Consider the following 27,655-nt stretch of genomic DNA (forward strand, 5'->3'; position numbering starts at 1 on the left):
GAGAAGTGTAGGTGTGCTCCTTGATTAGAAAGAACTTGATAAGCTCATTCAAATGGGGCCATAAATGACCAGTTAATTTTAACATATTACCTATCTTAAAGCATTCTTTTGGGGGAAGGGGAGTGTGGTGTGGCACAAAACTCTGAACCTAGTCATGAAATATTATACATTAATGTGAATATACATAGTAGTAGTGGTGGGGCAGTGGCGGTTGAGTTTCTGGTAGTATGACAGAAACATTTGTGTATATTGGAATCACAAATAACTGGAGTGGGTTGTAGTTTGGGGGTTACCTAGTTAAACTCTCGTTTTTGCAGGAGATATCAAGGCATAGGGAATTATGTGGCTTGCTAGAGTATAGTACAGACTCAATGTTAGAAACCAGAGTTCTGACCCTATCCCAGTGCTCTTCATCAATAGGAGTGGAAAACATGTTTCAACTGTGTAACAGTGTGGACCATTGACGATAGTTGCCTGGCCATTCTTCCTCTGATTGTTTAGTAGTGTTTGTCATGGGTTCTGGAAGGGTGGTTAACACTTGTTATAAATTATCATTTCTGATCTACATAGAAGTGTGACCCTGGACCTCTTTTTGACAGTCATATAGTAGATATCTCCAGAATGAAATGTGGGATGTATCATATGTAGGCAGGAAAAAAAAAGCTAAGATATATGTGTGTGTATATATAATAAAGAAAGCAAGCTTTTACCCATGGTGGCATATTTTCTTTAATTAAAAACCTCTTAGGGCATTAAGTGAAATAAGTCAGACAGAGAAAGACCCATATTGTATGATAGCATTTATATGTGGAATCTAAAAAATACAACAAATGTGAATAAATAAAAAAATAAGCAGACTCACAAATATAGAGAACAAACCAGTGGTTACCAGTGGGGAGAGGGAGGGGAAAGGGACAAAAGAGGGGTAAGGGGAAAAAGAAGTTATTAATGGGGTTACATGGGATCACGTGTGTGAAATTTTTGAAAATTGTAAAGTACTATAGAATTATGAGTCTTTCATTCAATTAAAAATTAAATAAAATATGTCTTAAAAGATAAAAAAAAATCTTAAAAATAAAAAACCTAGTAAAAACCATTTGTAAAAAAAAAAGTCACCATTTCAGTGTAAGGTATTTTGGAATTTGAGAGTGACTGATCCAGTGTATGTTTTCCTTTGTTCTTCTCTAATTCGTGCAGTTCTGCTGATGCCTTATTTGTGATTTACAAAATTAAAATTCTTTACCTTCACCTTTGATTTTCTCACTACAGAAGCATACCCGTTGTCTCTGTGTAAAGCCGTAGTACATAGAACATTGTCAGAAAGAGTAAACCACACACTTCTTCCTTCTGTATCTTTCTAGTTGACTGCTAAGCTGTCATTTTGCTTTTAATGGTACTTTTGTACTTTGAGATTTACTATTCTGAAATACTTCAAAGGGCTCCATGAAATGGAATTTTCTATTTGATATGGTTCCCTGCTGAATTTGGACAGCATTAAGCTACAGCATATCTTTTATTTTATATATAGGGAAATGCTAACAGAGAAGGTGAGTGAATAGCCGTAAGTCACACAGCAAGCTAGTGTTGTAACCTTCTGTTTTGACTATTATGCCATATTATTTCTATTTCTATCCTTTTTTGGAAGACCAAGGATTCCAGTGGTAATGACTATTTCACTTACCAAAGCTTTGAACTTGTGTCTTCAGAGGAACTGCACAGGTGGAAAAGAAAGAGCCATGCTCAGTCTCCATGGATCTATACTCTTTCACAGATGCTTCATTTCTGGAGAATGAATCTTTGGCAAGTAGACCACTTTATTCTGAAATCAGTTTGAAGATTTGTGAGGTTTGTTGGCTTCAGGCAAGGACTGTGTGGATTTTTTTTTTTTTCCTCAGACACAACGGATCAGTGCTCTACTTACAGAAAATGACAGTTAGCTGAAGAAAATAAGATCTAGAGCAATTAAAAAAACTTTCAACTGTCTTTAAGTGATAAAATGCTGAAAACCACAAGAATTTCAGTTTCTTTATGAGTGACACCAAGACTTGCAAAGTTATTATTAATATTTTGCTTCTTGGTAAGATTACTAAAGGATACTGTTTAGAAGTGTCTTAGCCTGTTAAAAGAAATAAGAGTGCGGGGAGGCGGCGGGAGGACCTCCACCCATGGCAAAGGTCATGAGGAAGGAGGCTCGACATACGCAAAGGCGGGATCAAGCCTCAGGAGTCCCCCTGGAAATTCTCAAGCATCTACCCCCATAACCAGAGCCTGCCTACTTGACTACTTTGTGCTCTCACCTACACCTCTGACTTTACGGGGGGCTGTCCCCCACCACCTCTTTCGGAGAAGGAGCTAACTTAGAGCTCCAGTTAATAAAAACTCCTGGGCGTGAGTGTTTTAACCTACAAACTCCTCTGAAGTTCTCTAGCCTGCCTAACAGGCTTGTCCGGTCACATGTGATTGCTCACAGCCTCCCAACCGTGAGAGGCACGAGATGCTTTAAACCTTCTAAAAACAGGTTCTTTAGAGAAGTTAGAAAACTATTAGTATAAGTATAATGGGCTGATTAGAAATTGTATTGGTGAAGGGTTTTTCATTTGTTGAGCCAATGCTTACTGCTAAGTCTCCACATCCCCTGCCCTTATACACATTAATGAATATATAGAAGAAATAAGTATTAACCTTTGATATAAATCACGTTAGACCTTAGGCTAAGTAAATTCTTTCCTTAACTAAAACCCACTACACCCTCACCCTATAGGAATGTAACTTTATCTGGTACCTTCGGAAGGTGGAGTCTGTTTTAAGAATAATCACCCCTGGAGATATAAGTGTCCTGGTTGACTGACCGCTGTCACAAGGAGAGGGTCATAAATTGTCAGCAGGCCCCCCTGGCCAGAAGATGATGTAACACCCCTAAGACCTCTGTATACATTTGTATGAAGCACCTGACTTTAATAAAAGTCAGGACTGCTGTCCCCGCGTGACTTTTGTATAACATCTCAGTGTATAAAAACAGACTCTGGAAAATAAAGAATTGGGATCAGTTCCTCTAAATACTGGTCTCCCCATGTCGTTCTCTCTCTCAAACTCTGGCTGAGTCTCCATCTGGAGCGTGGAGCCCGCCATGCTTACTAATTATGCCTGGGCTTCTAAGATCCGACCGGGGAGGCTTCAGTGTCTCCTCTCCTTCAGGAGAACGGAAGGACGCCTGCAGCCTACGTAAATGGTGCAAACTTCTTGTCTTGAAGTTTTATTGGTCTCCCGCGTAAACCAAGCTACTCAGCCTCTTTTCTCCACTGAATTTTCCTGCTGAGCTATCCTCATTCTATTACTCTTTATATCTCTAATTAATATTTAAATAAGTCATCAACACCATCCCTGCTTTGAATACCCTGGATCAGCCGCGGCTGGACCCCGGCATAAGAGCTTTTCTTTCTTTTTCTTTTTGTCTCTCTCTCTCTTTTTTGAACAGTCAATCAGTGTGATAATGGAGCTGTCATTGAAAGAAGTTGACTGCTCAGCTTCTTTTTAGCAAGAATTTTTCTCTGTGCATCTCTTTGGCAATTTTTCTTGAAGATTTCTCTGTTTCAGGGTATAGATTATAGACCTTTGCTGATGGCCTCAAGGAAAAAGAAAGAATAGTTCCATTCAAAGTGGTGATCATTCTTGAAACCTCTTTGCATCCAAGTGACTAAAAATTCAGTACTCAAAAAAAAAAAAAAAATTTTTCTCAGATAAATAGCATCTAGGAAGTCCACAGGAGTGATGCTCTATCTAATGTGGGCAATGCTCATTGTTACCTTTCTTCTCCTTAAGACATTAATGATTATAATTTAGTTATCAGTAAAATCCAATGAAAATCTTTCCTGTATCTCATTCAGTTTTACAATTCTGTAATCTTTATAATTCTGCCATCAAAATTGTAAGGGCTTGGAGTATTACCCTCATTTTACAGCTTGAGAGCTCCAGATATCAAATGAAAAGAATTCTTACCCAACATCAGCACTCAAGGGGCTTTGCAGCATCCTCTGCTATGCTCTAAACATACCAACCTCTATCCCTAAGAACAATAAACAAGGTAAAAGAGAGAGAAAAAATCAATAGGATTTAGGGAGGATTGGTTTTACATAGAATTTTGAAAAGTTTTTCTGTGACTTTTCGGTGGCTTTTTGAAAGTGACTTTTTTCCCCCCCAGTTATAAGGAAAATGTCAGTATGACCTGGATATAATGAATATCTTGTTTTTTGAAGGTCATTAGCAGTCACAATCCCACGTCTCTGGTAGGGCAAGCTTTCAAAGTCTATGCAGTGTGCATTCATTTAGAGAGCTCACATTTCTCTATTCCATGTCCTATTTCCAAAAGCAAGCTATCTGGAGACAGTCTTTCCGTAGCTGATAAGACAGAATTGGAGACCCTGGCACCATTCATTTCAGTGATTAGGGGCAGAAACATGATGTAACTAAAGTTATGTTTGCACAAAACCATTGGAATGACCTTTTTCAATGATGGGTGAATGGATAGATGGATGCATTAGTTCACCTTAGCAATCTGCTAATCCATTTGAAATATACTATTTTTATTATTAAACGTAACACACAATTATTAGAGAATATAGAAAGATGAAAAATACAATTAACCCATAAAACTGTTATTAGAGGTGGAGGAAGCAGGAGGCTGTTATGCTTTAAGGCATTTATAAAGTACTGGATGTAGGTAAATGTGTGAGATAGGAGTTGGGGTTAGATCAAAGAGACCACTTCTAAATTCTGGTTTTAGGTGAAGTTGCATAAATATGTAAGGAAATACCACAAGAGTAACAGGTTTAATGGAAAGGATAACTGTGGTGATTATATGGATTTGAGTTGCTTTTACATCTTCCACTGTAAGATATTCAGGTGAAACCATAGGTATTTTGTTTCTGTTAAATCCTTCTTGTTGTTTGTCTCAGTATTATCATGTGAATCTTGCATTCCTCAGAGATGGATATAGAATTTATTTTACAAGATGTATATCAGGACTAACAAAAATGATGTAAATTAGGCATTGAAAACATTAATTTATTCTTATTTTTAATTTATATTGTAGCAGTGTTACAAAAGTATATGATTATTGGGCAATTTATTAACCAAATTTATGTGGATAATGGATGGATAAAAATCATTGTAAAATTGATTTCCTCAAAAACGTGTTATTTGTTGACATTTAGAATAATTTCTTATGTTAAATTAGTATAACTATCATAGGCTAAAATATACTTAATTTTTTCTATTTTTATTTTAATAACTTTATGCTGTAAATATAAGCATTTAAACATATATATATATATATGTATATATAAAATACAGAATTCAAAAACAAATCTTTAAAATTTCAGGTAAATTTATATGGAAATTCAAAATATTGGGTGGAAATTAGAAAAAAGGCAATCTTTATGGATTTTTTTTCCCTACTGTCTCAAATACTATACAATTAGAAAGTATTTATTTCTTTCTAGGAAAAAATATGCCATTATAATGGTTTGTATATACTTTTAAAATTTGTTGTAATAAAATAACTTGGAAAATATTTACATTTAAACCTTATTTTATTAGTAAAATGCATTAAAATTGACTACAAGCATGACCTAGATTATGTTTATAAGGATAACAAACAATATATCACATTTTAAAAACAAAAAAGAGGGAGGGAGACCACATTTTAGCTATATGTATATATTTTTTTTTTTTGCACAGTCCAGGTCTTTATTTTTACACCCATCAGGCCATGAATTCATAGGGAATGGGCTCCAACAGTTCGGGTTCCTTTCCATTGGTCCTCACAAAGTGTGCTTCTCTGGGTGGAGCAGGCTGGCGCTTCAGCTGAACCCAAGTCCCTTTCTCTTTGTCTTCCTTCTTTTTTTGATCATTTTCCTTCACACGTTTCAGGAAGCTATCTCGGCTCTTAAGAGTGCTTAATATGCTCGATATGCACATTAATTCTCTTGGCAAGAATCTTGCCCTTAACTTGTTTGTTTACAATGATGCCAACAGCATGCTGGGTGACATTGTAGACTCTCCCAGTTTTGCCATGGTAACATTTGTGGGGCATTCCTTTTTGAACAGTACCCATTCCCTTGATATCTACAATATCACCCTTCCTGTAGATTCGCATGTATGTGGCCAAAGGAACAACTCCATGTTTTCTGAAAGGCCTGGAGAACATGTAGCGGGTGCCCCGCCTCTTTCCCTTTGTGTTGGTCATCTTGGCAAATCACTGGAAGATGGCGGTTCCGGCCGAAAAAAAGCCACATTTTAGCTATATTTTAGACTGAACTAGTCAAAGGTGAAAATACTGCAGATTCTGAGGCTTAAATTTAAAAACTTCAATGATTTAATAAGAGAGGTAAATTGGTTTTATTTGCAGTAAGATTTAATGCATCTAGCATATTCTCTTAATTTATTTAGAGCACAAGCATTTTTACATAATGTAAACAATCTCTGCTATGGAGTGAATGCATTCAGGACAGAGTTAATTAGTAGCTATGGTAACTCTTTGGCCTACTAAGTCCAAATGTGATGGAAATGCTTGACAGGCAATAGAGAGCTACATAATGTGCTTTCAGCTTTCATGAAAAATAATAAGATAATAAGTTTTCTAAAGAAGGTAGTGCTCAGGGATTGAAGATATGTTGCTGAATTTCTTAGATTGTTGGTTTTTTCCTCTCTTCCTAAAATCTCCATCTGAGCAAGCAAATGGTCCAGATAAATACTTCTTTCTAAGGAGTTAAAAGAGAAAAAAGCAATAGATAATGAAGAACAAAATGATAGAGGTGTTTTCGGACAGTTACATAATAGCATCATGTTCTCCTGCTTTGAGAAGTCTTTTATTCTAGCATAAAACATTATCAAATAAGACTCTCTCTCTAAATGATAATTCAAAAAATAGATTTTCAGATGTTTCTAAAATTTATTTCACAAGTTAGGGAAAAGAAGAAAGCATCTTTTTAAAGTCTTTTTAATTGATCTGCTATTCTAGGTAAGATTGAATACCTTTCTCAAGAGGAAAAACAAACAAACAAAACACTATGGTATTGCTCAATTTGGGCATGAGGAAATAGCCCTTTGTTTTTGTGAGTAAGTGAAAGTTAAGTCCTGTCCGACTCTTTGCGACGTAGGCCGGAATACTGGAGTGGGTAGCTGTTCCCTTCTGCAGGGAATCTTCCCAACCCAGAGATCGAACCCAGGCAGGCGGATTCTGTACCAGCTGAGCTACCAGGGAAGCCCAAGAATACTAGAGTGGGTAGCCTATTCTTTCTCCAGTGGATCTTCCTGACCCAGGAATCGAACCAGGGTCTCCTGCATTGCAGGCAGATTGTTTATCAGCTGGCTTCCCTAGTAGCTTGGACGGTAAAGCGTCTGCCTACAATGCGGGAGACCCGGGTTTGATCCCTGGGTAGGGAAGATCCCCTGGAGAAGGAAATGGCAACCCATTCTAGTATTCATGCCTGGAAAATCCCATGGACCGAGGAGCCTGGTGGGCTACAGTCCATGGGGTCTCAAAGAGTCGGACACGACTGAGCGACTTCTCTTCTCTTCTTTATCAGCTGAGCTACCAGGGAAGCCCCTTTGTTTTTGAGTAGTATTCAAGAAGCTCCTTAATTTCACCCCCCCCCCATCACACCATTGAAACTGTAAAAGCCTGATTTTCTGCTGAAATGTAAACTTTCTCTAGGTTGGTACTTTTGTTATTGAACATTTGCATTATTTGGAAAAATCTTATGTGAAGCAAATTCCTATATCTGAAGCAATATGTTTGTTATACTTAGTGCCTAAAAATTTTAATCTTCTGAATAGAAACTATTTTGTTTTAGTTATACAAATTTTATTTCTTAATTGAATGTTTTGATATAATTGTAGAGTCACATTGAGATGTAAGAAATAATACAAAGGGATCTCATGTACCCTTAACTCAGTGATTCCTGATAGAAATCATCCCTCAAAACTATATTAGAATATCACAACTGGATATTGACCTTTATACTATCAAGAGGAAGAATATTTCCACAACTGCAAGAATCCCATATGCTCCCTTTTTATAATAATCACATCTACTTCCTTTCCGTCCTTAACTTCTCCTTAACCACTGCCAACCACTAATCTGTCTTCCTTTTCTGTAATTTTTTAGATTTTAAAAATGTTTAAATATTATATATGGTTCAAGAATCAAATAGTGTGTAATGTTTTGGGATTTCGCTTTTTTCCCCACTCAACTTAATTCTCTGGAGATTAATCCAAGTTATTACATGTAATAATAATTTGTACCTTTTTAGTGTTAAATATTATGCCATAGTACTGGTGTACCATGGTTTAGCAGCTTATCCATTAAAGGTCATCTTGGTTGTTTCCAGGTTTTGACTATTAAAAATAAAGTTGGTTTAATTCATATATATATATATATTCATTCATATACAGGGTTCTGTGTGAACCTAAGTCTTCATTTCTCTAGGATAAATGCTCATGAGTATAACTGTTGATTTATATGCTATGTTAAGTTTTGTAAAAGAAAACAAAACAAAACTGCTAAGCCATTTTCAGAGTGCTGTTCCTGTTTTACATTCCACCAGCAATGTATGACTTTCTCCATATCCTTGCTAGCATTTGACGTTACTTTTTTTTTTTTTTTAGCCATTATGATAGAATGTAGTGGTATTAAATTGTAGTTTTATTTGCATTCCCTTATGGCTAATTCTGTTGAAAATCTTTTCATGTGTTTATTTGCCATCTGTATATCTTCAGAGAAATGTCACTTCATGTCTTTTGTTGGTGTTTTAATTGGATTGCATTTTTTTTTGTTTGTTTTATTTTTGTCTCTGTGTTTTTTGCAACTGAGATCTTAGATAACAATTTTTTATCAAATGTATGGTTTGCAGGTAATTACTTCTAGTCTGTTGCTTGTCTTTTCATTGTGTTAACTGCATTACAGAGAAAAAAATTATTTTAATAAAGTTTAATTTATCAATTTTTCTTCTTATGGATTATGCCTTTGGTGTCAAGAGTTTAAGAACTTTTTGCTTAGCCCTAGATCCCAAGACTTTTATCCTATAATTTTTCCTAAAAATTTTAGAGCTTTACACCTTATATTTAAGTTGTTATCCATTTAAAATTAATTTTTGCATGAAGTATGAGACTTAGGTTGAGGTCCAATTTTTTGTTTGGTTGTTTATGGATATCTAATTGCTATAGTATCACCTACTTTCTCAAGGGAAGCTATCTTTCATCTCTTGAATTGGTTTTGTGTCTTCATCAAAAATAAGTTATACACAAAAGTATTCATGTAGATACTACTGGGTTCTCTGTTCTGTTCCATTGAGCTAAGTGTCTGTCCCTCTGCCAGTACCCATAGTGTTTCAATTACTATAGCTATTGTATAATAATTGTTTACTTTGGACAGGCTGATTTCTCCCATTTAATTCTTTTTTTTCAAAATTATTTTAGCTATTATAGTTTCTCTTCCTTTCCATATAGCTTTTAAATACTTTTCTCAATATTTGCAAAAATGTCACTGTTATTTTGATAGAAATTACATTAAATCTGTATGTCAATTTGGGGAGTATTTACATGTTTTTTTTTTTAATGTTGGGGTTTCTAATCCATGAACATGGTATGTCTATTTATTTAGACCTTGATTTCTTTCAACACAGTTGTGAAATTTTTAGTATATAAGTCTTGTATATGTTTTGTTAGATTTACTCCTAAGTATTGAATTTTTAAAATCATTATAAATAATATTTTCTTGTTAGTTTGTGTGCCCATGTATTTATTGCTAGTATACGAAATACAATTGGTTTTTTATGTGTATTTTATAATCTGTAACCTTGCTGAACTCACTTACTGATTCTAAAATGATTCTTTTATAGATTCTTTGGAATTTTTATACATAGGCAATTATGTCATCTGCAAATAGGGCTAGTCTTACTTTTTCCTTTCCAGTTTCTATTTTTTTAGTTTTCCTTTCTTGTCCACTTGCATTAGTAGGAGCTCTCAGCACTGTTGAATAAGAATGGTAAGAGCTGACAACCTTGCCTTATTCCCAGCTGGATGGGGAGAGGAGGCATTCAGCCTTTCTTTACTAAGAATATGGTTACCATTAGGTTTTTTAAAAAATGATCTGTATCAAATTGAGAAAACTTTCTATTTTAAATTTTTTGAGTGTTCTTGTCATGAATGAATGCTGAATTTTGTCAGATACTTTTTTCTATATTGATTTTTTTCTTTATCCTGTTAATATGCTGGGTTAAATAGATTTACAAACATTAAACCTACTTTTCATCCCTGGAATAAACCCACTTAGCCATCCATGGTGATTGGTTATTTGTATGTTCTCTCCCTCTTTTTTCCTTTCTCAGTTTTGCTAGAGGTTTGTTCATTTTATTCGTTGTTTCACTCCGCTTGGGTCCTGAGCTGCCTAGCCCGTCTGCCATCTGTGCAACTTTCAGGTTTTCTTACATTTGTTTTATATGTGATGCCCAGAGTTTGTACTTGTGCCTAGTAGGAGGAATATAAAAGTATTTCTACTATATCTCCTCAGAAGTGCAATAGCAAATTTGATACATTTCTGGCTCTTACAAGTTGTGGGGAATCCTGGTTTTCTCTTTGCCTTTGAAGCCAGGGTGAACACTCAGTTTTCATGGTTCAATAAAGGGAAGCCACAGGGAAAAAACTGTTTGTTCTCAATCCTTGTATTATTTCTGTAACAGAAATTTCTGTTGAGTTTCAAACCAGATCCTTTGTGGAACTGGGCAGTGAGAACTGCCTGAAATCATAATGTGACTTTAGGAAGACATGTGACTGCTGTCTCTCTCTCTCATCTATCTGTCTACCTAATTATATGGCATAGTTTCTATGGAGTGTTAAAGAGACTCTGAAAGGCCAAACAGAAGGCTTTATCTGTACAATATCCATAATTCTACTGAGTTATATCAGTAGATTTTAGTGATGAATTTGTAAATTTGCCCAAGTTCTTATAAACAGGCACATTAGGTAAGGTAAGGTAAGTCACTTCAGTCGTGTCCGACTCTGTGTGACCCCATAGACGGCAGCCCACCAGGCTCCCCTGTCCCTGGGATTCTCCAGGCAAGAACACTGGAGTGGGGTGCCATTTCCTTCTCCAATGCATGAAAGTGAAAAGTGAAAGTGAAGTCACTCAATCGTGTCTGACTCTTCGCGACCCCATGGACTACAGCCTACCAGGCTCCTCTGTCCATGGGATTTTCCAGGCAAGAGTATTGGAGTGGGGTGCCATTGCCTTCTCCGAAACAGGCACATTAGGAAATGTTTAAATAGTGAAGAAAATGATTGAGAAAAGAAAGAATAGAGTAGAAAATTGTAAGGAACATTCAGAAGAAGAGGTAAGATGATTAAGAGGAGCTGTGATAAAAATAACTAAAGAGTAACTGGAAGGCTCAAAGGGAAGGCAAATGAAAGAGGAGCAGGAGACTCATACTTAAGGCAGGAGGGAACATGGGTGGTGGCAGGTGGACACCAACTCACAGGGAGGGAAGTGTTTAATAAGACATATTAGTGGGACAGAAATGAAGATTATGTCGGGGTTTCTGAAAAAGAATGACAGAAATGACATTAATTTGGCCAATACACAAGATATTTTAGGAAACTGAGAGAAGAACTATTAGACAAATGAACAAGAACAACAAAACACCTGAAAGTTTTGTGGAGTGGAATCATCAAAAGTGCCTGAAGAAGACACTGGGGATTTGAAGTAGGGATATAGCAGTTTTAAAGTAACAGAGGATGGGATGGCTGGATGGCATCACTGACTCAATGGACATGGGTTCGGGTAGACTCCGGGAGTTGGTGATGGACAGGGAGGCCTGGCGTGCTGCGATTCATGGGGTTGCAAAGAGTTGGACATGACTGAGCGACTGAACTGAACTGAAAAAGCACATGGCCCAAGGATACTAGAAATTAGAATAAGAGAAGCAACATAAAGGACAAAAACAAATTCTGTTCCATTGAGTAACTCTGAGTTTATTTATACATATACTTTTAAGATATTAAAAGAAGGTGATGCAAGAATATCATAGCTCCCTGTGCAAGAAACTTGTGAGATAAGAACATAATAAATATAAAACTCCAGAATATGAAAGTACCATAAAATAAAAATAAAGGGAGAGAGAACTCAAGGAGGAGAGAAATCCAACTCAGTTGGAAGGAATTCATGAAGGAGGAGATATTGGGGAGGGATCTTAAAATGAGAGTAGACTATGAATAGGAGGAAATGGGGGAAGACACTCCAGGCATGGGGTCAGATCAGATCAGATCAGATCAGTCGCTCAGTCGTGTCCGACTCTTTGTGACCCCATTCCCATAGAAAAGAAATGCAAAAAAGCAAAAAAAAAAAAAAAAAAAGCTGTCTGGGGAGGCCTTACAAATAGCTGTGAAAAGAAGAGAAGTGAAAAGCAAAGGAGAAAAGGAAAGATATAAACATCTGAATGCAGAGTTCCAAAGAATAGCAAGAAGAGATAAGAAAGCCTTCTTCAGTGATCAATGCAAAGAAATAGAGGAAAACAACAGAATGGGAAAGACTAGGGATCTCTTCAAGAAAATCAGAGATGCCAAAGGAACATTTCATGCAAAGATGAGCTCGATAAAGGACAGAAATGGTATGGACCTAACAGAAGCAGAAGATATTAAGAAGAGATGGCAAGAATACACAGAAAAACTGTACAAAAAAGATCTGCATGACCCAGATAATCATGATGGTGTGATCACTGACCTAGAGCCATACATCCTGGAATGTGAAGTCAAGTGGGCCTTAGAAAGCATCACTACGAACAAAGCTAGTAGAGGTGATGGAGTTCCAGTTGAGCTATTCCAAATCCTGAAAGATGATGCTGTGAAAGTGCTACACTCAATATGCCAGCAAATTTGGAAAACTCAGCAGTGGCCACAGGACTGGAAAAGGTCAGTTTTCATTCCAATCCCAAAGAAAGGCAATGTCAAAGAATGCTCAAACTACCGCACAATTGCACTCATCTCACACGCTAGTAAAGTAATGCTCAAAATTCTCCAAACTAGGCATGGGGTAGACCTGTGCAAAGGCACAGGGGCAGGATATGAGGATGTTTAGAAAGTGATAATTAGTCAACTAGAGACACGTTATATTAATACTTGAGGGTTAGGTTGAGAAGGATGTATACTGAGAAGGATCTCAGTGGCTGCCTTTCCCCCTATTTTTTTCCTTTAGATGGATTCCCAGATGACTCAAATTTTGAGAAACATTGACTGGACAGGAGCCAAATAAAAGAGTGAGATAGAACTAAGAGTCTGTAGGATACAATAGTGATCAATGATTAGAAAGCAAATGTAGCTTGATAAATGACCGTACATAAAATGTGAATCATATCAAAATTTTTTTAAAAAGATAAAGAAGACAATGCATGGACAAATATATTAATTAAAATAGTGCAAACAATGAATAAGACAATGGAAGAAGTATAGAGGCACCAAAAATTTGAATAACAACTGAATTTTTAAGACACAGCCTTTACTCAATTTAAAACTTACTTGACATCAATAAATGTTTCATACAAAAGAAATGAGAAGAATTACTTTTCTTATATCTTAGAGAACAAACCCAGAGGTGAACGTATTTATTGAAAACATAAAAACAAATTTCTCCCCAAAGAGAGAAACAAGCCATATAAGTGAACTCATTTTTTTTTTTTTTTTTTAGAGGGAAGCAGAGTCTGTACAGTGTGTGCTTGCTTAAATATTAAAGCTGTTTTCTCACGACTCATGCATCAAGAGTGTCTGAATTTTCATTTGGCCTCTATGTACCAGTCACTTCCTCTCTCCTTTCTGGCATTTTCTTGGCTGGCTTCTAATTGGCAGATGTACCTTCTAACTTTCCTACTGCCTTGAACATTTTCTAACTCTTGGGATCAAGTGCTGAAGCTGCAGTTTCCTAGGGTTACGCAGCCAACCCAGTTTCCATTGATGAGAGCGTATGACTCCCATTATAGCTCATGGGGACTCCAGGAGGTACTTTAAAATAGAATAGGTTCCCAAAGGAGTGTTTGTTTCTCCCTCCTTTATCTACTGAATGTCCTATTTAAGAGCAAAGTAAGGAATACTTAAATTTTTTTCCCCTCACATTTCCTAAAGATCCACACCTTTTATTTATACTTTGATAGTCTCTAAGTGAGAGCATTGCAGAGATCTTGGGAAAAATGGATTGCTGTCTGATTAGCAAGAGAGCAGAGAAATATGGCTTTAAATTTCTTATAACATCTTTCCTCTCAAATTGGTAACTATTTATGCAGTTTTTGTCTCTGGAGGGCAACACAAAACATCAATCCTCAGCATCCCCATAACATTTGCAGTGTGCAAGTGGTGTCAGAATGTTAGCGGCTGGAAATCGGTTACTATGGTTACCACCTATAAAAAGGTCACCTTCAGGAAATTCTTTCTGTGTGCAAGATAATACGGGGATAATGAAACTTCCTTTGGAAGGGATAAAGAACAGAGTTTGTTATGCAGGCCTATAATTACCTATGTGGTTTTGGAAATCTGTACATTATAATCAGTGCTCTATATTTCAATCAGATAAACTACAATCAGATATTATCTAAAGTAGGATTCCATAATAATACCAACAATAATGTTCTGATGGGGAAGTAAGCTGTGATGATGGAGGGATTGCAGTTTGTTTCTTCAGCGCTGAATTTATTTTCTCTGTTGCAAATTGCTTCATTGGTTTCAGTCACCTAGTAAGCATCCAAGGAAAGGAACTCTTCCTTGAGGATTAGGCTTCTTGTAACTACTTGAAGAGTATTTAGCTGCATGTGCAGAATGTTCTCAATCAGATGTGACTAAAGTTTCTGAAGTAGTAGTGAACTTTCACTTCTAAAATCTGGGAACCCTTTACATGTTCATCCTCTCAAGTACCTACATACTTACTGTCATTAGAGATGGAATCTAGTATTTCCCACTGAGAGCCTTATTATCACTTTTTAACTTTTTTCTAGTATCTCCATCTGATTTGCTTTTGGCTGTGATAAAGTTTGGTATCAATGAGTTCATGAACTGAAGAAAGAAGTTTAAGTCTCCGTGCATGGACACAGAACCTCTCCATTGATTTATGGCCTTAGTGCATCTGCCCGGGCTGCTCTCTGTCGTCTGTCTCTACGAAGTACACCCTCTGCAAAAGCTGCTCTCACTTAGCATCTCCACATGGTATCATGGGAAGAGTCCTGAGAGGCCTAAACAAGTGAAGGTGTCTCTGAGGGGATGAGTGATGAACATGTGCCTTTTCTTTTTGCAACTACAATCAAATAAACATAAAAGTCACTTTGAGGGTAACTTTTTCCTGTGTCATTTTAAAAGAAATCTTAGGTTGTCAAATATGTGAAAGATTCCATATTCATAGGTGAATTCCTTTTGTTGAGTTTTAGGGTAATTCTGTTCTTCCCCAGAAAGCAGTAAGACCTTGACAATTCTTTAAAATCAGAGACTGAAGACTGATGTCTGAATGCAAAGCTATACATGCCAGTCATTGAGCAGTGTTTCATTTACTATGTAAACCTCTGAAATACACAAAGCATACATATTATCTTACTGTTTTCTGGCTCCAGAATTTCAAGAAGGGCCTTTCTTCCCAGCATCAGTTCAGAGATTTCTGTTTTGTTTTGTTTTTTTAATTTCTCATTTCCATACCTCCAGGGATTCTACCAAAGAATATCCTTGTAATCTGAAGACAGGGTAAGTCCTAGGGGCCTAGATGGGGAGAAATGCATTTGCAGAGGCCTGCCACCAGCTGTCTTTTTGCACATGAGCTAGGTAACAGTGGGATGATAGGATAAGAGGAAAACAATCTCAGAGGAATAACTTTAAACCACGAATCCTTAAAAGTTGAATCTCGTGTTTGGGCCAGCCATGTCTTACTTGAATCTTTCACCACAGCTTGGTGATACAGCTAAAGGAATTTTTCCAAAGCAGGGAAACTGCTCCTATTTTGCTTATTTCCTTCACATACACACCATCAGAAAAATCCCCATATCTGGATTATTACAATAGAGCAAAAGATTTAGCATTGAATTGGGCTTAGTTCCGAGTACTACCTGGGTGGGTGGGAACATATAGCCAGGTATCAGGCTGGGGATCAGTGGAAAATTACTAAGAGGAAACATCAAGTATGAAGAGAATTCTGATTAAACTTACCTAATAGAATTCTTTTTGCTGAAGACCAGTCAGGATGATTAACCATCACTTGGAGGATGTTGAAGATTGAGGAACCCAGTTAGATTTTAAGGGAGATCAAATATTGAGTGTAAGGGATTCTGGTTAAAGTACTCAGAGTTCTTGCTAAAACTAGATTTTGCAAGGAAGTGGGCCTAGAAGAAGGTTCGGGAGAGTGACTCCAGTTTGATCAAACAAAGAATCTTTGTCAACACACATACACATACAGCTGCACACACACATGAAGTCATGCACACACATATGTGTATAACTATACTGCATATTTTGGAGAAGGCAATGGCACCCCACTCCAGTACTCTTGCCTGGAAAATCCATGGATGGAGGAGCCTGGTAGGCTGCAGTCCATGGGGTCGTGAAGAGTCGGACAGGACTGAGCGACTTCACTTTCACTTTTTGCTTTCATGCACTGGAGAAGGAAATGGCAACCCACTCCAGTGTTCTTGCCTGGAGAATCCCAGGGACGGGGAAGCCTGGTGGGCTGCTGTCATGGGGTAGCACAGAGTTGGACACGATTGAAGCAACTTAGCAGCAGCAACATACTGCATATTTAATAGTCTTGTACATCCAGTTTCCTATTTTGCTTTTTCACCTATTATTTTATGCACATTTGATAGTATCATTAATTTTCAAGGATGTTATTTTTTAATCACTAGATGGATTAATAATTAGGCATTATCTTTTTTTTTCAGCAATTTAGATTATTTCCAAGTTTATCTACTTCCTTGTTTGTTTTTTCTATTTATTATCAGCAAATTTACTGTAATGGCCATACATGAATATCTATTGCCATATCTTTATTTCTTTAGAATCTTAGAAGTGGTATTGTTAAATCAAAGGACATGGTGCATGTTTAAGGCACTTGCTTCATATTTAAAACCACTTCTGTATAGGTTATACCATTTACTATTTCTACCATTAGTGTTTAGAGGATAAAAACTAATACTTCTGTATTCTACACTTTATAAAGTACTTTTATAGCTGCTATCAGATTTTATTCTCACGACAATCTTTTGAAGAATGTTAGCAATATTTTTATCCATGCTACAGGTGAAGGGATTTTAGAAAGTAATAAAAATAAACCTAAAGTTTCCTGTATAAAATGGTAGAGACAAAACTGGAGCCAAGTTTCCCCAATTTCTGCAAGGGAGGCATTAAGATTTTTCATAAATCTTATTCAATGCCTGGAGTTCTATAATAGGAAGATCTTATTTCACATAAAACTTTAACAATGGCACCTTTGCCCTGGGTTTACTGCTAAATGACAGCAAAGAGAGGCAAGCCTGAATGGGACTTCACCATTTTTTAACACTAGTTATTCCAGAAGCAACTGAGTCTGGAGACCACCTGATTAAGTTCACTGACCAGAAGCTAACAGAACATCTTTCCAGCTTCTTTAGATACACCTTTTAATAAATAATGATCTTTACAGTAACTTTCTACCTCCTTAGACTTCATGCTTCACTGTAAAGACTTTACAAATAAAATCTTTTAAGATACTTTGAAGACTGCCAGTATTCTTGCCTGGGCAATCACATGAACAGAGGAGCCTCTCAGGCTACAGTCCATGGGGTTGCAAGAGTTGGAAACAGCTTAGTGACTAAGCACAACCACCACCAATTATATCAATACTAAACTTTGCATTACCAAAGAAAATGATTTCATAATGAAAGTATGTAAAAGTACATAGTTTGTATTTATACTTTCGCTAAAAATTGTTCTTGTGCTTACTGAAAGAATGGCTTTCCACACGATTTGATTTGTCTTCTAGTATTAATACCTGCTTTCAGCCTTCTCAGTGTGTGTGTGTGTGTGTGTACTAAGTCACTTCAGTTGTGTCTGACTCTTCGCGATCCTGTGGACTGTAGCCCACCAGGCTCCTCTGTCCATGAGCTTCTCCAGGCAAGAATACTGGAGTGGGTTGCCATGCCCTCCTCCAGGGGATCTTCCCCACCCAGGGATGGAACCCATGTCTCCTACATCTCCTGCATTGGCAGGTGGGTTCTTTACTACTAGCGCTACCTGGGAAGCCCCGTTCTTAGTATGAAAAGTGAAAGTGAAGGTGCTCAGTCATGTCCAACTCTTTGTGACCCCATGGACTGTATAGCCTACCAGGTTCTACTGCCCATGGGATTTTCCAGGTAAGAATACTGAGTAGGTTGCCATTTCCTTCTCCAGGAGATCTTCCTGACCCAGGGATTGAACCCAGGTCTCCCGCATTGTAAGCAGACACTTTACCTTCTGAGCCACCAGGGAAGTCCCTTCTTGGTATACTCATGAGGTAAAAGTTCTCACAGGAAGACAATCACAGCTAACCTTTTTATATATTGTATGTTTTCTTTCTTTTTTAAAAAATATTAATGGGAAAGTAAACACCACCTAAAATAAGTTATAGCATAGAGAATTATTGTTTTCTTGTTTTTGTTGTAGGAGAACATGCTTAAAGAGAAAAGCTACACAGAGATAATTGGCATGTTGGTAATTTGACTGAAGCATAAAGGTATCAACATAGACAGCTGAATACTACATCGCCCATGTTAATAGAAAGCAAAAAAAAAAAAAAAAAAAGAGGAATGTTTAAGTTTATGCTTACTTTTATAGAAAGCAAGTGTTAATCATACACAGACTGCAGAAATTCAAGAATAAGAACTTTTTCTAATATTCACCATCAACTAATGGAGAAAGGGCTGGGCAGGATTCATAAGAAATAGATTCTGGTCCTCTCTTTGTCTCTATCACAGACTACTTAAGTGACTAATTTAAATCTCAAATTTTTATGGCTTCATTTTTCTTTTTAGTGAAAATAGAGATAGTTGAGGTAGTCTTGCAAATTTATTCTAATTCTAAAATTCTACAGTTAAAACAAAAGAGAACTCTAAATATTTGCTATAAACGAGTATAGTTGACTATATTAGTCAGAGGAGAAGAGGGCATCAGAGGATGAGTTGGCTGGACGGCATCACTGATGCAATGAGCAGGAGCTTGGGCAAACTCTGGGAGTTAGTGATGGACAGGGAGGCCTGTCGGGCTGCAGTCCATGGGGTCACAAAGAGTCCGACTTGACTGGGCGACTGAACAACAGCAACAGTATAGTTGACACAAGTAGAGTGGAATGAAACATATTTTTAAGGTTTACTTTAAGATACTGTAGTTTTAAAAAAAATTCTAAAATATTCAAACTAGTAGATATCAGTATATAAGGAAGGAAGGAAGCCTAGCACTGCGTTCAAGCTTATATAGCCTGAGAGTTCACTTAGACATTGAGTTTTCCTGCCTTGACTTAGAGCTTTGCTAACTGTGTGACTTTGGGACATTAATTTTTCTAAGCTTTAGTAAAAAATTAAGAGAATACATTTCTTTTAGTGTTGTGAGCGATGATGGAGACGCTCTGGTTAGAGATTAAAGTTAGTGATACTTCTTTCAGTGATCTTAATGAACGTTAACTTGAGTCTAAAAAAATCTTCCTTCTATTATGTAGATCAAAATTACTTCTACACAATAGTTACTTGTTATATTTTTCAGGCAGCTATGACCGTAACAGTAAAAATGCTGGCAACCATACTTCGTTTTGATTTCTTTTAAAATGTGCTTCTGGGTGTCATGTCAACAGGTATCAAAAATGTGTATTACAGGCAGGATTTTGTCAGAGTAATTGTTATTGACAGATGGCACACGCAGTTGTGATTCGCATGGCAAGAACTATTGTCTCTGTAATATTCTAGCCAAGCCCAATGAATCTAAGTACAATTGGTTAAACAGCAACATTCAAAATTGCTTTTTCCCTTTGAAAAAAGAACATAACAGTATTTTCAAAAGAGCTGTCAAGTAAACAGTATTTGTCTCCCTTGAAAATAAGAGGTTGACAACTATGAAGTCTGGCATCATAGTTTTATCACCAAAACCGCTGAGGTTTGGTAAGAATATAAGCATCAGTATTGCTTTGTTAATATGCTTTACACTTGGAGGACTAAAGAGTCTAAACTGCCTAAAATGGCTCTGAAAAATTTCTATTCCTCTTTTCTTCTGGAATATACTGTTTGTACAAAAGTCATAGCTCTGTGGACTGTTGTAGGCAGCCATTTCCTTGTAAGAAAAGCCTTTTAACATCTACCTAAAACATCACGTTTTCCATTTTTAGAATGCTCTGCCTTGCCAAGAATCCCTAAATGGGTGAATTCCACTTCTCATAGAACTTTAAAATTTCAAACTATGTGTGAAAATGTTTATCTTGATATGATATTTTTTGTGCATAGTCATTATCTTAATTTGTTTTAATTCTAATACAGAAATTTTCAGAGGAACCAAACTGGTATCAATTCAAACACTGTATGGGAAAGTGTGTGAAACTCTGTACTTAAAAGTTTAATCAGTGTCTGCACTGGATCTAGACCTGGTCAGTTCAGTTCAGTTCAGTTCAGTCGCTCAGTCGTGCCCGACTCCTTGCAACCCAATGGACTGCAGCACGCCAGGCCAACCTGTCCATCACCAACTCCAGGAGTTTACTCAAACTCACATCCATTGAGTTAGTGATGCCATCCAGCCATCTCATCCTCTGTCATCCCCATCTCCTCCTGCCTTCAATCTTTCCCAGCATCAGGGTCTTTTCCAGGAAGTCAGTTCTTCACATCAGGTGGCCAAAGTATTGGAGTTTCAGCTTCAGCATCTGTCCTTCCAATGAATATTCAGGACTGATTTCCTTTAGGATGGACTGGTTGGATCTCCTTGCAGTCCAAAGACCTGGTCAGGGACTCCCCAATAGTGAATTTAACCTTTTTGAACCATAAATTGGGAAAATTCTCTTTTGGTTTTTATTCAAATTTTTGCTAAATTAAAATTTATTTTAATTTCATCTTTCATCATCTTATTTATATTTATTTTTATCTTTTTATATATAATTTTATATTTATTCTAGCCAAGTCCAAATCAACAAATCACTCATATTCATTATTTATAGGCTTCTTTCTTAGAAAATCATTTCCACCTATCAGCTTCTAAAGGTCCACTGAAATGTTTATGAAAATACAGTAAAAACAAGACAGTTAAAATACCACTGAAAATCAAGAATAATAAGTAATATGTAATTAATTTATTAACATTAATAAATGATTAATCAATAAAAATATTTCTAAAACAAATGGAGCAGGGCAGGAAGAAACTTAAACAAAGTAGGTCACAATGCATAGCCACCTAGTTCTTCATGTTAGGTCATTTTATTGCTATTTTGTAGTATTTTCTTAATTCTTTTTTGCTTTTTATAAACCCTGTTTCAATTTTTTTCCCAATGTTGTGGAAAATCTATTTTCTATCCTTAAAAGCCTCCTTTAATCTACATTTTTCTCAGTCAAGAATAAAATATATGTTTTTAAGTCCTCACTATTTAGAGCAAGGAATATCATTTGCTTTTTTGCCCTTTCCCATTCATATTATTTTACTTTTGATATAAGTTTTAAAATTCAGATTGATACTCTTAAATATTTTATGTAACAAGTTTTATTTTTGAGAAGTCATTTTTTTATATTTTCATTTCATTTTATCACTATAATAAATAATTATTTTGACTTAACTTGTTGTTTAACAGGTTTCTGTGCTCACTGTCCTTTCATACTCTAACATCCCCTGTTTGGATGCAATTCTTTCCTTTCAAAATCAGAGTACATATTCAGTTTTAAAACTTTTTGCAGGTTAATACTTTCTCAATCCTGAAAATATCTTCATTCCTTTACACACTGTGTGGATTTACAGTTTACTCATCTCAATCCTTCCTCTGAAAACTCTATAGAAATTGTTCAACCATTTGTAGACACTTTTATTTTTATTTGCTTGTAGTATTTTTCTATACCCATTTTTTTCTGGATTCTAAATCTACATCTATTTTTCTATATTTCAAGCATTTATCTGAGAGATAGCTAATTATCTGGAGCAAGAATTTCTACTCTATGTTTATAGGTCTTTCCTAAGTTCAGGAAGGTGTTCTCCATTGCATTGCTGTGGTGGTTTAGTTGCTTAGCCATATCCAATCTTCTGCAGCCCCATGGACTGTAACCCACCAGGCTCTTCTGTCCATGGGCTTTCCCAGGCAAGAATACTGGAGTGGGTTGCTATTTCCTCCTCCAATGGATTTCCTGACCCAGGGATCAAACTCTTGTCTCCTGCATTGGCAGGTGGATTCTTTACTGTTGAACCACCAGGGAAGCCCTCTCCTTTGTTTAGACCCCAGCTTTCTGAGTCATAAAGAGTTTTCCACCTCTTTACCAACTCTCTTTCATAAAGAACTAGGTGGGTATGCATTGTGACCTACTTTGTTTAAGTTTCTTTCTGTCCTGCTCCATTTGTTTTAGAAATATTTTTATTGATTTATCATTTATTAATGTTAATAAATTAATTACATATCACTTATTATTCTTGATTTTCAGTGGTATTTTAATGGTCTTGTTTTACTGTGTTCTCATAAGCATTTCAGTAGACCTTTAGGAGCTGATAGATGGAAATGGTTTTCTAAGAAAGAAGCCTATAAATAATGAATATGAGTGATTTGTTGAAGGGCAGTCATGATTAAACAAATGAAAATTGTTGCATCTTCTTGTCTTAAGACATTATCTTCCTAATCAATGATCCAATAGTCATCATAGTTTAGAATACATTTAGTGTAAGTGATATACAGAGCCAAATGAACAGCAGAAGAATGCAACTGTAAATTAATTCATCCCTCTCTCTCCATATACCCTAATCATAACTACACAGGAGACTTCTGTCTATTTACTTACCATTCCTTGAGTCAATGCAGGTTTTCATATTCCTATCAACCCCTTATTTCTTAAAGGTGGTATATTTTTACCATTGACTAGTAAACACTTAAGAGTCACTAAAAAGTTAAAAATAAGTGTATTTCCTATGAATCCTAAGATTCATATAACATTTTACTTTTTGTTGTAGTAGATTTTCTTAAAATACCAAAGATTTTAAACACAAAAGCAATAACATTTTTTCCTAGATGGAAAGTAAATAGATGAATATTCATATTATCATTTATTAGGGAGTGACTTCTTTAGTTTCACAGTAATGTCAAGAATAATAGAAGAAACTGGTAAAACAATTAATCTCCCATGAATTAAAGTCTCTATCTTTATTTCTAGGGTTAGTCTTGATGGTTTTAGTGTGGATTCTTGGCCAAAGGCACAGGTGTGTATGAACATCTCTCCAAGCTGGCTGAGTCTGAACGTCAGCTTTCCCCAGGCTCTGTCTAGCATCGGAAGTCACTGAGCTGATTCTTCAGGTAACCAGCGGCCGTTCTCTGCTGGTCCAGTTAGCCTGTGGTCCTGCTTGTGTGCAGCTAGGATGGTGGTCTTAGACACCATAGAAATTTGTGTGCTGATATGAATGCACCCTTTTCTGAAGCTCTTAACCTCTAATATCCTAACCTTCAAGTCTCAGCTGCATGGCAGCCCCTGACTCTGATCCATGTTTCTTCCACTGACTGAGAATAGCTCTCTTTGCCCTCAGGAAGAAAACTGGGTGATTGAGACTTGGGAATCATCTCCTGCACATCCCTTCTCTTAAAAATCTTAGTCCTGCTCAGTGCCTGCAAACTATTGTTTTATGTATATTGTTCAATTTTTATGGTTGTTTATGGAGTAGTTGGGCTTCCCTGGTTGCTCAGATGGTAAAGAATCCACCTGCAATGCAGGATACCTGGGTTCGATCCTTGGGTGGGGAAGATCCCCTGGAGAAGGGAATGGCTACCCACTCCAGTGTTGTTGCCTGGAGAATCCCATAGACAGAGAAGCCTGGTGGGCTGTAGTCTACTGGGTTGCAAAAAATCGGACATGGCTGAGTGACTATCACTTTTACTTCACTTCATGAGTAGTTAAGTTCTATATCAGCTGTTTCTGAAAATCTTTTCTTGAGTATGGACTTACAAGACTACCATAACCTTGCCCACCATTTCTGTCATTATCTTATTCTGTTTTTTGTCTTAATAACCTACATCGCTATCTCGAATTATCTCAATTATTTACTTGCTTCCTTCTTTCTTTATTCTTTATCTGTCTTCCCTACTGAAAGCTTTATGAGCTCCATCTCCATGGATTATGAGATCTAATCTGTCTTGTTACATGCTATAGCTCCAGCAGCTAACAAAATGTCTGGTATGTAGAAGACAATAAAGAAATATTTGTTAATTGTTCATTATCTTATTTCGATGACTATATTACCGTCCAAACCTGGATAAATAGCTAACTTCAAGATCTGCCATATCCACGTATTGATGACAAAGGAAAAATACTTGTTTTTTTATCTCCTCATTCCCTATTAAAGCATAGCATTTTATATGAGGGATTAAATTTTCTTGAAATGTATAAACACTTATATTTTTATTTTAAAAAATGGATTAAAGGTTCGTTGCACAACAAGCCTGTATCTATTTTATAATATGAAGCATCTCTTTAACCTCATAGCTAACACTTTGTATTTTAGTTTTTTTACCTCCCTCACATTTGGGGAGACATAAAATAGCTTTGTGAAGGCCATTTTTCTGTCACTATTCTCCCCTGTGCTTTGTTTGTTGTATCTTTGCACATGTGCAAAGATTTGTAGATGAAACGCTGTACAGATTGTTTGGCTGAAAATAGAAAACCTCACTGGCCGGCAGAGGGGAATAATAAATCAGTGATATTAAAATCTTCTTACAATGTATTTCTATGTCAGAAAGATACAAGTACAAAATAAAGACCGTTTCCATTGAGAGAATGCTCCTAGATCAGTATGCGGCTAGAAATTTTATTAGGGAACATGCATCTTTTGGTAATAAAAAATAAATAGCACAGATTGGTTTGTTCTGTTCTTTTTCTGGAAGAAAAAGTTCCTGGAACAGAGTCCTTATGAGTAGAGCTACGTGGGATTGCTGAGAAAGCCTGGATAAGTGCAAATGAATGATAAGGAATGTAAACCTCCCTTTTAGGGGAGTAATTCATTAAATGGAGGGGCCTTGGATACTGAATGGTGGAAAAGGTATTGAGATATAAATAATGGAATATAATATAGTGTAATGCTTACAAATTTAGGTTATGGTATAGAATGGATGGTTTTGGTGGCATTGAAGAACCTATAAAAGAGAAAGATGGCTTAATATCTTGAACTTCCAACTCAAGACTAAGATGGGGAAAGAGAAAGCTTTATGGTAAGCATAAAGGAAAGGCAAATATGAATGACTGAGATCAGAAAGGCCTTATTTTATTTTTCTTTTTAACTATGTTTTAAGTTAGGGCATTTGTTGGGAAGATAAGGCCCCTGAAGCTTATGATGCAGATATATGGAAATATTCAGAAAAGAATGAGGCATTTCAGCCCTTTAATCTAAATGAAATCTATTTGTTACTGGAAGTATCACCTCCTGCCCCTCCCTAGAGTCAACCATTCTTCATATAAAACACTGGGACTGTTGACTTGTAAGCAAAATGACATCAGTTCTTTTAAGAATCCTCACCCACAGTGCTCTTTCATCTAAAAATGTGACTTTTTGTAGCCCCTTGAGAATGGTATTAAGAGCTGTTATAATCAGCATGAAAGAATTCACATAATAATTACTCCTCTCCAGCTCCTAAAGCCCCAGAATACTAACATGAAGACAGTAATCACTGTGATTACTTGATTTTCTTCTTTCCAAAAAATGTTGATATTTATCAAAGACATGAAGGTTTTTTTTAAAAAAGGAAATCGACATAATATTGATTATAATCCCAACTGTAACTCCAGAAGCATATCCTACATTCTTCACAATTTAATGCATTAATTTTAATTGAGAATTAATCTCACTTTGACCATGCATAGCCTAATCGAGGGTGAATTTCCAAAAGGTGAAGAGGGTTACTTGCTCCTCCTTGAAATATAGCCTAATGACTTGCAGTTGAGGTGATTCCCTTGGTTTATTTTATGGAATATTTCAACCACACACTGTGAGTGCACAAAACAGAATTTCCTCATGAAATGCTTACAAAGAATCTTGCATATCATAAATAAATAAGTTGAAGAGACCAAATTCATGAGATGATAAATTATAGTAAATGTCTTCATGCAAGAAACGTCCTTGTTATTTTAAATTTGCTTTTGAAATATTTAGGTATAATGTCAATTCTTAGCTCAAAATTATTTTTTTCTGATGTATACAAGAAATAGAATATAGTTATCCAAATATAAACAAGCAAGAAGGAATATATTAGAATTAATAAATGAATGTGCATTGCCTTGAGGTCTTTTGAAAAGCCTCTGTAAAGCTGATAAAGTATGTGTTTATTAATTCATATTTTTTCATTTAACAACACATTTATTGAGCTCTTTATATGTTTTGGAGATATTTAGAAAAAAATAAAGCATAGATTCAAGTTTCAAGGACTTCAGGCTAATAAAGGAGATAAAATGTGTACATGTAAGTATAAAATGGATAAAGTAATAGATGCTATGAAAGAAAAAATCTATTTTTCTGAACATCCATAACTTTTTTTATTTATTAATTTATTTTTTGTTGAAGGATAATTGCTTTACAGAATTTTGCTGTTTTCTGTCAAATCTCAACATGAAACAGTCATAGGTCCATAACTTTTTATCCTTTGTTGAAGGAGTCAGGCTACTACTTCTTGAATAAGAAGAAAGTTAATTTCAAAAGAAAAGATATATTTAGCTACATAAAATGAAAACTTTTATAAATGAAGTAACAAAGAGACAGAAGGCAAATAAAATCATGGAAACTATTTACAATGACTTGATAAGAGGGTTTATAACAATGTTATGTAAATATCTTTTATAGTTGTTTAGCAAATACTAAAAACATCACTAAACTTAACAAAAGATATAAATGAAAGTTCACTGACAAGTTTCAGCCTATATAATTAAACATCAACTAATCAATACAGCTACGTAATACAGCTCTTTGCTTATGGAAACAATATAGATGTTCTTAATAAAAGATTGTATTCAGTGTTGATAAAGATGGGATATGTAAGTACCTCTGGGTGAGTCTGAATTCCTATAATATTTAAGAAAATATTTTAAATATCTACTCAGAGTATAAAATTTTCATATCCAGCAATTATGTCTGTTTCCTATATATCCTAGGAATTAATCATGAATATGATCAGATTTGGTTTTATATACAAACATGTCTAATACAGAAGTGTTTATAAGTGAATGATCAGAGGAAACCTTAGTGTTTAACCATAGAGGACATGTTCACATCAATTCCTTGAAATATCAGACAGTTATTAGTAATGCATGGGAGTGTAGAAAGCAAGGAATAAACCATACATGGCTGGTGTGGTGCAACGTCATTTCCCTATCTGATGACAAGGCCTTAGAATGTGCCCCACAGCTTTCTTTATTCCACCGCTCATTTTATGCTTTCTTCCCCA

General features: G+C 36.0%; 1 long non-coding RNA gene and 1 pseudogene across 2 annotated transcripts in view; one reads left to right on the plus strand and one right to left on the minus strand.

Moving 5' to 3' along the window:
* Positions 1-27,655, plus strand: part of LOC147347610 (uncharacterized) — a 462,458-nt gene that overhangs the window by 233,406 nt on the left and 201,397 nt on the right. The window contains exon 3 of one of the 2 annotated variants that reach the window (XR_015152344.1): positions 15,030-15,363. The exons of the other annotated variant lie outside the window; for it this stretch is intronic. This is a non-coding gene — a long non-coding RNA (uncharacterized LOC147347610). Of the gene's footprint in view, positions 1-15,029; positions 15,364-27,655 lie in introns of those variants that run through there. 2 annotated transcript variants of the gene reach the window in all.
* Positions 5,719-6,303, minus strand: LOC147347614 (large ribosomal subunit protein eL21 pseudogene; annotated as a pseudogene).

Source organism: Bos grunniens, chromosome 23 (genome assembly GCF_055505025.1).
Source record: "Bos grunniens cultivar Pamir isolate PY7600 chromosome 23, Bosgru_T2T1.0, whole genome shotgun sequence".
Lineage (NCBI taxonomy): Eukaryota > Metazoa > Chordata > Mammalia > Artiodactyla > Bovidae > Bos > Bos grunniens.